Source organism: Amblyomma mixtum, chromosome 3, assembly GCF_055824585.1.
Source record: "Amblyomma mixtum isolate Tamu chromosome 3, ASM5582458v1, whole genome shotgun sequence".
NCBI lineage: Eukaryota > Metazoa > Arthropoda > Arachnida > Ixodida > Ixodidae > Amblyomma > Amblyomma mixtum.
The window spans coordinates 89,326,457-89,338,102 of NC_143014.1; positions in this window are offsets into that span (position 1 = coordinate 89,326,457).

The window sequence follows — 11,646 nt, forward strand, 5'->3', positions numbered from 1 at the left end:
GAGCTTCGTAGGAGGTGCTGGGGGCGAGAACAAAGAGCAGAGCAGTTGAGCCGAAATTCTGAGCTCCCAAGGCGGTCGGAAGCGTTCTAGAATTATGCAACGCCAGCCGGACACGTATGCATGCCGACTGTACTGGCCCCGAATAGGCCGTGTTTCAGTCGTGGCAGAGCAGTTGAGCCGAAATTCTGAGCTCCCAAGGCGGTCGGAAGCGTTCTAGAATTATGCAACTCCAGCCGGACACGGCCGTGAGTCGGGCGCGCCCATTATGTAGCCTACAACACGATATCTGAAAGGGGACAGAGAGAGGGAGGGCGCGGCATCTGAGAAGGGGCCGTGAGTTGGGCGCGCCCATTACGTTGCGAACAACACGGTACCTCAAAGGGGACGGAGGGAGCGAGCGCGCCCGACGGGGTATCTGAAAGGGAACGGAGAGCGGCCGCGCCCGTTACGTAGCGAACAACACGGTGTATGAGGAGGAAGTAGGGGGGGGGGGGGGGGGGGGGGGGGGGACGCCGCGCGGTCGCTGAGAGCAACACTGTGGTCGTCAAACTCGTCCGCACTTTCGGACGTGCGCAGTCTGGCAACATTGGTACTGAACTGGCGGCCATCTTTAAGTTACGCTAGCCGGATCCATGCCCTTGCACGTGCACTGACATCGCACAGTACGCGGGCCACTAGAATTTTTTCTCGATCGAAATTCGACTGCCGCTTAAATATATATGAATTATATAAGTTAATGGTTACGTGAGCAATATTCATATATAAATCATAAATAGATATGAATTACATATGAATATTGTTCACGCAACCGTTGGCATTCAAAGCATAAGTTATGGTAGAACATCTTATCGTTCGCCATTGATTTTTCAACAACAAAGTGCAGAAATGTTTTACAAATAGAGTGTAAATAAAAAAATCGTTCTTTCTATTTTTTCTTTTTTTATATACGGAAGTCCGTCCGCCCCCCTAGAACCAATCGCTGGGACCGCCACTGGTTCATGAGAAGCAGCAGAATTCAATAAACTGGATAACCAGTGCAGTATTAGCCTTGTCATTATTATATGACAAGTTAATGTTCACAAATGTTGTCTAAACGTGGACTCAGAAACGTTGACGATATGTTAGTACCGAACGTTGGTGTTAGGCATGCCCATAAACGTTATTATAATGCAATTCTAGGAGGAGGAGGAGGAGGTAGAAGAGGAAAGGCAGGGAGGTTAACCTGAATAATCGGTTTGCTACCCTACACCGCGGGGGGGGGGGGGGGGGGGGAGGAGTGAAGGGATAAAAAAAAATGAAAGAGAAATGAGAGTAACAGAAAATTGAAGACACTCTAAAAAGTGAGCGTGCAATTCTAAAACATCATGATAATGTACCTCAGGCAACGTTACAGCAACACCACATTTCGTTGCTCAACGTTGCATGGCACTTGTTACTTACAAACAACGTTGAGGCAATCATGCCCAAGATTTTTGGACAAAAATTATGAATATTAGAAAAGTGTCAGCTACTGTTTCTTAGTTTATTTATTTATTTATTTGCGGTAAGGCCAAGGTAACCCGCAAGGTCAAGCTGCACATAAACTCGGTGAACCGGTTTGACCTCGTGAAGTAATGCTTTCGAACTAAAACCGACTGCCAACTAAACAACGGCCGCTTACCTCACAAAATTAAAGACGCGGATCCAGCGCATTATCAAAGTTTGCCCAGCCGATCCTGTGCTGCCAGATCTTTCGGCGACCCGCGTTGCTTTTTCCGGACGGAATGACGAAAAGTGTTTTCCCATTGCCTCCTCGGTTGTTGCACCGATAAGCGCAACTCAAGCTCGGCATCACCGCAGCGCGTGGACGTCGTCAAAACTGGCAAAACGCTTCCCGCCAAGACCCTGTCGCACAAAAACAAAACGAAGCGCGATTTCTACACCCGGCAACGGCGCCGGCGTCTGCAGCGGACATGTCTGCGAAGCAAAAAGCGCGCCCTGACACGTGACCACGGCGCGTCGTCCCATGCACGGCAGGCTCGATCCTCCGGCTGCGCGCTAGGATTGAGGGCATGATTGAGGGGCTCATGGGCGTCCGGAGGGGGGGGCAAGGGGGGGCGGCTGCACCCCCCTGGAAAATCACTCACTCGAACCGTGAGTGATGGCCGCACGCCAGGGGCGGTGGTGCGCTCAGCCAAAAGGGTAAAAGCAGCCCCGCTTCGACGCTTGGTCACATATGCGAAATGCCGCGTCCGGGCGCGCGTCGTTCCGCCGTTTTCAAACCACGCCACCGCCAGCTCTGCTGAAGGACGACCTGTTGCAGACATGCAGCGGCACCGGCGAGCATGTGCTTCGAGATGGGTGTCTGTTTCTTTGATCTCTAGAGAGATAGCGACACGGAGGCAGACAGTGCACAGGGCACAGGTCGCTCGCTATAATCATGATACGTTCGTACGCCGGCCACCGATGAATTCTTGAGGGGGGAAGGACAAATCAGCCGTGTCCACCCCCGCTTTGTCGGGCTGCTCAGGGGCAAGCGGGCGACGAGTTGGCGCCGCCGCCGCGCGCTGTCTCCTCCGATGCACGGGAGAGCTCGGTGCGGTAGAAGCGCCGCTTTCAGAACCTTCGGCAAAGGGGATTAGCTGCTTTTGTTCACGGCGACGCAGTCTCCAGAGGCGCCCCCACACCAGCGTTCCTTGCATCTTCTCCGGAAACCAGCGCCTTTGGTCAACGCAGCCCGATGGCGCCTGCCTGGCTCGCCTGTCACCTCTGGCTGGGCCTCAAATCACAACAGCGCCCATGTACTGTGCGTGTCAGTGCATGGTAAAGAGACCCAGGTGGTCGACATTATCCGAAACTCTGTACTACTCCGTCCCTCATAGCCTGAGTCGTTTTGGGGCTCTGAACCCCATAAAAGCACAAAAACAAATTTTCCGGCCGAATTAGTTGCGGGTGTCCCTTCCCCTCGGAAGTCGCGCGGCGTTCCTTACACCCCAAAAGTGCGCATTCGTGGATATTGTGGCAAGTAAGCCCTTGCACGTGTGCGCGCCTCTGTGTTTGTGCTTCGGTGTTTTTAGTGGCGGGTTGTCAACGAAGGTGAGAACAACCAAGACAGCGGACGAGAAAACGACGAGCGGCGAGCAGCGTGTGTGCGGTTGCTCGACTGTGCGGATGCGCGAGCAAGATGGAGCGAGGTGTATGAAGCTGCGAGCGTGCATTTATCTTGTAAATAAGTTTTCGTTGTATATATAGTCATCTTTTGTTTTCAACGTACTCGTTCAACCATTTTTCCAATCAATATATATGATGACTGTGCACTGAGAGCGTGTAATGAAGCACAGAAATGAATTTATCACCCGTGTAACTACGCAATTCGCCCAGAAAAATCCGAGGCGCCTACAGTTGCTGTTCAAGGAAGACTGACTGAGTGACTGTAGTTGCGTGTTTGTGAACATATTGCGCTGTGTGCTGGTCATCAATTCGGGTGAGTCGAGAACCCGTATGCAGTAAGACTGAGCACTTCGAGTATTGAGAGTATCTTTTTGCATTTTTATTAATTTTAATTGTTTCTTTGTTGATAAACTCCAATGTATCTCTACAATCCGCGCTTTAATTTGCTGCTTGTAATTTTCTTTCATGTGTGTATTTTACTTATTTTTATTTATATATAAATAAATAAATTTACTCCGCAAATAGTGCCTTTTCGCTACGAATATACCCCCCCCCCCCCCCCCCCCCGGCGCCAACAACCAATGGGCCCCCCCCCCCCCCCCCCTGCAAAAAATTCTGCGGACGCCCTTGGAGGGGCTTTGTCACCATGTGTAAAGCAGCAATGGAACAGATGTCATGTAGTGAGCTGCCCCAGGGAGCTGAGTCTTCCGTTCATTCCTTCCGTTACGCTTGTGGCGATAACAGCAAAAATTGAATCAGAAGCAGACGGTGTGGGCACCCAGAATGGCACCCGCCCAGTCGAGTTTATTCAGGTTCCAATTATTTCCAACACCATAACGCGTATGCTTTCGACCCTAAAAATGGCATGCATATGCAAGCGCGTTGTGGGGCCTTACGATCATTTCTGCGTGTTCCTTTGTGTAAAGATTCGCTAATATTCTTCTTTAAATAGCTTACTTGCTCGTACAAATTGCAACGACCCTACACAAGCTAAGCTGACTGGTTGCAGGGCTTGTTTTTCGCGGGTATGGAGAATGTTAGCGAGGATAGAGGCTGTCGGGCCGCTGACGGCGGCATTTTTCAATTTACTACAAAAACAGGAGCAGTGCCATTGCCCAATATGAGACAAGAGAAAGAAAGGAAGAAAGCAAAAAATGAGAAAGAATAGGTTGCGAGTGCGTGCATGTACACGATGAATTTGCCTACAAGTACATATGTCGGGTTTTTTAATTGCTCGTTGATTGCTAAACTATTAAATACCTGCTGAGCTATTCTTGTATGTAGTTACGGAGGCACTCTATCAGCGCAACTTACGCGTCCAAAAAATCTGTCAGATTGGATGGTCGCTGGACTTTAACACTGAGGACAACTATAGCATTTTTTTTTTATTAGCGAAATCTGATAGTTCGGCATTCCGAGGCTTTGTTGCCGCTTGTCCGACGGCGAAAGATGCATTTATTGCTGAGAGATTTGGATTCGAAACTTTTTCCCGCCGCTCTGATTCAAACTGGGGCTCTCTGATGACCAAATAAGCGAAAAGTTATGCAAATTAACTGACGTAAACGTGGACTCTGTGATGGCTGCTGGGAGCGGTGCACTCTAGCACCAGCGGAAACAAAAATTTACCGCCGGCCGGAAGTTGAAGGCCTCTATCAGACGTCGCTACCGTCGCTACCCAACAAACACAAAATCTCCTCATAATCTCCCCCAGAAAAACCCATCGGGACATTTGGAATCTCCCCAGGAGGTGCTCATTTTTTCCCGAACACATCAAAAAACGTTCCCACAACTAGCAGTGTCCAAAAAGTTGTGCGTAACAGGGAAAGCCCGAAAAGGTTAGTGCTTTCTCGGCTCTGGTTCAGTAAAATTATTCCTGCTTTTTCATGCAGCCTTCAGGCATCTAAAAACACACATGTGCCAAATTTTAGGCGCATACTTACGTTGCACGTGGTGTAATACACCTGTCCACTCGTGTAAATACGTGCTGGCTCGGCAGTCCTGCATTAACCAGTTTACACAAAATGTCCTAGCATTTTACACACAAGGGAAATATGAATTCAAAAAGTCACCCAATCCTGCCCATATAACAGCAATTAGCAGCGCCATACAGAAGTCATTTCAGTTTACTACCTGTGCTCTTTCCATTTAAATGAATACAAACAGCAGACGCATGTGTATGTACTATAAGCAACGAACGAAATGCGGACAAGAAAAGTAAAATACCAATACGAAAACCGAAACATTAGCTTCTGGGGAGGAGATACGAGCGAGTTAAGGCAGAAGCCTACGGTGCCAGTAGTGTTCCTGTAATATACAGGAACACTAGGTGCCAGTAGCTAATTCCCCCCCTACCGTGTCCGTCTGAAGTCGGGAGGGGTTAGGAATGGTGACAGCGGGTCGCGCGCTTCGGACGCTCTCCAAGGCCGCGGGAAACAGGGAGCAGACCGCGAACAGCCTTGTCAGGGCTGCAGAGGGTCGGCGACCGTTTCACATTGAAGAGAGATGAGCTGTCAAGTGGGGGTGGGGGGACAGTGAGGTCGGCGACTTCTTAAACCCTCGGCTGTCTAATAAGGAGTCGACTTTGCTGGCGCCTCGGAAAGTGCGAACGTTTCAGGAAAAGTGCGCGGTCCCCCAGAGTCGGGCTCTGGCGAGCACTGGGCTCCGCCCACTTGCATGTACAGTGCATTTGCAGCGGTATTGGTCGATATTGGGCGAGAACAGATTTGATAAAGCTCCGCCCAATTATCGAAGGTGTTAAAACCCGCTGCGAACAAAGAGCAGGCAGGAGCGCGCCGAGTCTCAGTCTCGGCCGCTTTTATACGGCCCTTCTTTTAAACAGCCTTTTTTAAACAGCCTTTCTTTAAACAGCCTTTTCTCTCAGTACTTGTATTTTGTTCCAGTCTTCAATAAATCAGTGTTTTGCTTCTCAAGAAGTTTGGAGTTGCTGCCCCAACCGGCAACGTGTCGCCGGACGAGCGTACGAAGACGTGAAGTGCCCAGCATACGATCAGACCAACCGGCCATTCTGACCTTTTAACTACTTCTGAGGAGAGTCTTCGCGCTTGGAAGTGAAATTAACCTTGGCTGGTATTGAGCTGCCCCCGCCTATGATTTTCTCATTTTTTTTTACGGTCGTGTTTCATTCGTTGCTGATAGTATCATTCAATACACAATGTACGTAGAACTACATCTTCAGCATATAATGATGGCCACTTTTTTCTCTGGCTTTGAGAACTCCGAAAAAATGAAGCAAGAAAAATATAATGCACGCTGAAAGTTGACGCACTTTGAGCAAACATTCTAAGGGCTACAAAAGCCTATATGAACACGCAAAAGCAAACGCTTGTAAAGAGTAACTTGGGTAACCAAAAGAAAAGACGAGATGTGCGTACGCTCTAGATATGTGGTTTCAGGTCACGGATTTTCTGCATGTTGAAACCCCCCTCTCGCTTAGAAACTCGCATGAGCCTCGGAGCAAGCTTCAGCGACGTGTTATCAAAACAGAAAAAAAAAATGATAGGTGTAATGGTTGAAAGACAGGAAGAGGGCAGAGTGGGTCAGGGATCAAACATGGGTTAATGACATCCTAGTCGAAATCAAGGGGAAGAAATAGGCTTGCGAAAGGCATGTAATGCGAAGGCAAGATAACTGCTGGTCCTTAAGGGTAACAGAGTAGATTCCAAGAGAAGCCAAGCGTAGCAGGGGGCAGCAGAAAGTTAGGTTGGCGGAGGAGATTAAGAAGCTTGCGGTGATACGGTGCCCGCAGATGGGACAGAGTTCATTGGAGAGACATGGGTGAGGTCTTTGTCCTGCAGTGGACATAGCCAGGCTGATGATGATGATGATTTCGAACTATATTGCCGATTAATACAATTAAAAAAACTGGGTTCACCTTTGATATTGACGGCCTTCAATTGTGCCAGCTTCGCCGATAGCTGTCTAGACCTATTCTCTTGCTGAGAACAATAAACTAAAAAGTTGAGGTCAACGGCTAAGTGATCATTTAACAAAGGTAACAAGCAACCTTCCTGCTCGTTCGCATTCGCATCTTCGTGGCAGTGGTCCTGCGATGATGTTCGCGATTCACAAACTGCAGAGCAACGTGTGACAGATAGCTCGCCAACCGTTCTATTTCATTTTCTACGGATTGTATAGTCCTGACAAAAGCGCAATGCGCACTAAGGGACGAGGACACAAGGTAGCAAGACACATGGGACACATGGGACACACGAGGATGAGACGACCCGGGCTTACTCCACAACATCGGAGCTTTCGCACTGGGGACCTACTAACCGCCCCTTCCTAGGCGTCCTGCGACGGCCGTTGTAGCCGTGCAGCTCGACAAGGGCCACTTCCCCAGAAGATCGTTTAAGTTTCAGAGGCCGGCTACAGGGAAACCACAGTGATGTCCTGGTTTCCGTGTAAACAGAAACCGCCGCGTCGCTAGCCGGACGGCAAACCCTCCCCCCTTGCAGGAAGGAGAACGTAATGCATCTGAAAACCTTTTGAATTTTTGTGCACCGCCTTCAGAGTCGGATTTCATGGATCCAACCTGAGTTTAAACCCAGGCCTGCCTCCGCCAGACATCGGATTTTAAGAGCCCAACTGGCCCTCACAGTTGCATGAAAGTCGCTGCAGCAGCCTCCTATGTGGTAGGCTGCCTGAGAGCATAGGTCCCAGCCATATCTATCTTCACCACCCGCGTTGCAATTCTGCAAAGCCGGGCCGCCAAAACCGCCCTTAGCCCATCCAGCTGACGGGCGGACGTCGTACACGTGCTAAATCGGATTTTTCCCCCATGGCAGGAAATGAGCGCGCATTACAGAGAATAAAGAGAGAGACAAAAAAAAAAAGACAATCAGGACGCACGCGACATGAGCCACGATAAAAAGAAGTTGGCCACCTCGATGAAAGAAAGTGAGGAAGAAGGGGTCAGAAGAGCCATGTTTACTGAGGTAAACAACAAGAGTCTTAAAAAGGTCAGCGCGGCTATTTCCCACGGCTCCACGAACGACGGATCGCCTTCGAAGCGACAGCAGGTTCATTTTCGCAAGCAGCTGGCGAGCGCAGAGAAGCGACAAACATCTTATACAGTGCTGTCACTGGCATGTAGTCCAGTAAAGCCATTATGACACCCTTGGACACTCAGCGGCGGAGGAAGCTAAGCCGGAGAATGAGGTTTCATTTGAAATTTAGGAAAGCGTATACTGTGCTATATACTCCTTTAAGCAGTCAAGTACTTCATGCTCTCGCAACCTATATATATATATATATATATATATATATATATATATATATATAGGTTGCGAAAGCATGAAGTGCTTGAATGCTTACAAGAATATATAGCGAAGTATACGCTTCGTTAAAGGAAACATATTTATTCGACTCGACGTTTCGATCGGAAGACCGATCTTCTTCAGGAGTGATTTTACATTGTTAATGCATCCCCTTTTATAGGGGTGGGCACAGAACAGGTAAGTGGGAAGCACAAAGCACATAGCAGAAAAATACGTATAAAAAATTATTAGAGGCAGTGCGACCCACACAACAAACCCACACAATATATATATATATATATATATATATATATATATATATATATATATATATATAACAGTGGCTCCTTTCCCCCCTCTCGGCGGTAACTACTGTGTCCGTCGGAAGTCTGGAGGGGTTAGGAATGGTGACAGCGCGTCGCGCGCTTCGGACGCTGTCCAAGCCCGCGGGGATTGGTGAGAAAGACTGCGAACAGCCTTGTCGGGGTCGCGGGGGTGCTGACGACCGTTTCCCATTGAAGGGTGATTAGCTCTCAAGTGGGTGGGGTCAGTGGGTCGGCGACTTCTGAAACGAACAAGCGGTGGACTTTACTGGCGCTTCGTGAGAGTGCATATTCCAGGGTGCGCGGCCCGCCGAGTCGGACTCTGGCGAGCACTGGCACGGCCGCTCAATGGAAAGCGCACTCCATTGAGCGGCCGTGGCACTGGGCTCCGCCCACTTGTATGTACAGTGCCATCGCAGCAGTATTGGTTGAAATTGGGCGAGAGCAGATTTAATAAAGCTCCGCCCAATTATCGACGGTATTAAAACCCGCTGCAAACAAAGAGCAAAGAGAGCGCGCCGAGTCTCAGCCTCGGCCGCTTTTCTGCAGCCCTTCTTTTAACCGCCTTTTTCTCCTGTTGCCTTTATTTTTGGTCTCGTCTTCAATAAACTAGTTTTGTCTATCAAAAAGTTTGGAGTGGCTGCCCCAACCGGCAACGTGTCGCCGGACGAGTGGAGCGTTCGATCATACCAACCGGCCATTCCGACGACGATCCGGAGGAGAAACTTAACTGGGGGTAACCAAGGCTGATGTACCATGGTGGCGAAGGCTGGACCCAAAAACGGTTAAGCGCTACTGCAGCACTGCCAGAATCTGGGGGGCAAAACACTCATATAAAGAAATATAAAAGCACAAATTAAAATGCTATACGACATAAACAAATACATATTTTAATGCTAGATTTTATATATAAAATAGGTAAATTATTTTAGCAGAACATTACGCCGAATTTTGTAATTTTTGAAACGCTCTTGTTGCACCCCCTGTTTATGAGTGTGTGGTGCATTTGCAGAATGACTTTGCATGCCTTGTTTCGGTTTTCGGCCAGTGGCGGGAGTTTACGAAGCGATTCCTTATCGCCAGCTGTCTGCAACGGCGCGTCTGGGAAACCGTATGAATTAAGCTCGCTGGTCTCAAAATGGCCCCTTTGAGAAGTTTTTGTAGTCCTTGCTCGTCGCTCCTCTGTCACTGTTTGGCAATATTTACACCCCGCTGCACCGTTGCAGCAGTTTTATTGGTTCTGTCATTTCCTTCGGTGTACGGCCAGTGCGAAACCTTTTCCCGTCGTTGTGCTACGCTTCGTGCTGTTCGTTTGAAGCGCTTAGCTGTTCATTTCAAGATGAGCTTGCGGCATGTGAAGAAACTTTTCTCTGTGGCACATTGCGACAGCGCGGACTGTACCGTCATTGTCTTATTACACCGCTTCCCGCAGGACTTTCACAGGTGAGCTCTTGTGATTGCCGTCTGCTCTAGATATGCTTTTGTCGGGCTTTTCGCACCTGTTTCGTAGCTGTAATCGTTTCATGCGTACTTGGCTTCATGTTAGCGGGGATATTTAAGTAAACCGCAGGGCACGCACTTGCAGCCCTAAGGTGGGCGAAAGAAGAGGCCCACCATTTGTCTTATTTGTAGTTAGTTTCGTGCAGCCGACCGTCACCAATGTGAACTTGATACCGGACTCTCAGGAGCAACCATGTGTCTTCTACTGACCGCAAGGCTAATTTAAAACCAATTGTGCTGCCTAACAGCTCTCAGCGTGACATTAATGGGTTTTCCAACACCGTGAAGCCAATTAGAGATCCCCTTGCAACTGACGGTATTGAAACTCAACCACGTGTATGTGCACCGCCTTGACGGTGCCTTAACTGAATTCGGTCAGCAGTAGTTATCGCCATTATACATATAGATGACCGTCAGTGTAGTTTTAAACTCATTTCGCTGCTTCGCACTCGTCACTCTTTGAGCAGAGCAGCTAGCCGCTTGGTATCAGGGCGAGCGTAACCGCACTTTGAGGCGCGGAGGCTTGGCGCGAGCATTTATTGCCATAATTAAGATTTAGGTGAAAGAAAACATGACATATTGACTTTTGGAGTATATGGTATTCATTTCGGTGCGGTTTAAAACTTGCATCCTGCATCATGTACAGGTGAAAATCGTGGGTGCAGTTCTGCCGCAACCTCAGCCTGGAAAAGACGCCATGCCAGCTGCGAGACCTGAGGGTTTGTTCCAAGCACTTCGAACCGTCTGCATACCTGCGGCCAGGGTGGCTGCGTCACAATGCTGTGCCTGCTCGAGGAAGGAATGGCGGTAATTTTTTTATCGAACTTCTAAGTCATACGCCAGTCTTGAGATGCCAACTTCTGTCAATGAATTTTTAAAGCTTAAACAGTGATGCTGTTTCTGCTGTCTGTGACATGCGTTTTTGCTGGTGTGCTTTATCACTGTATTTGTTTGGTTGATATAATAAACCATCAATATGAAAACGATACTTGCCGTACACTCTGTTGTGGACTGCGCACATGAGCCAGTGCTTTAGGATCATACGTTGCTAAGGGTACTTGCACTAGTATTTGCGCTGCGAATTATACATGCTTAGCCTGTGTCTGGAAAGGTTGCTGCCTTTCTACGCTGCCTTCTTTGCCAACCACTTTCATTGGGTTTCCAACTGCTCATAAACAAGGACATGACTAGCAGTAACTCGAGCACATTTGACTGGCAGATGTTGGCGTGCATTGAAAGGCAACGATCTCCAAGAGACACGGGCCCGAAAATGCGGATTCTACAAAAAGACTGGTTTATAATTCGCGCCAAAAGCATACGTAGCGTGACGTCAATCAACGTCACGGATTCGTAAGTGTGCCCCCCAGAATCCAGGTGCGCTGGGGTGCCCATGAGCC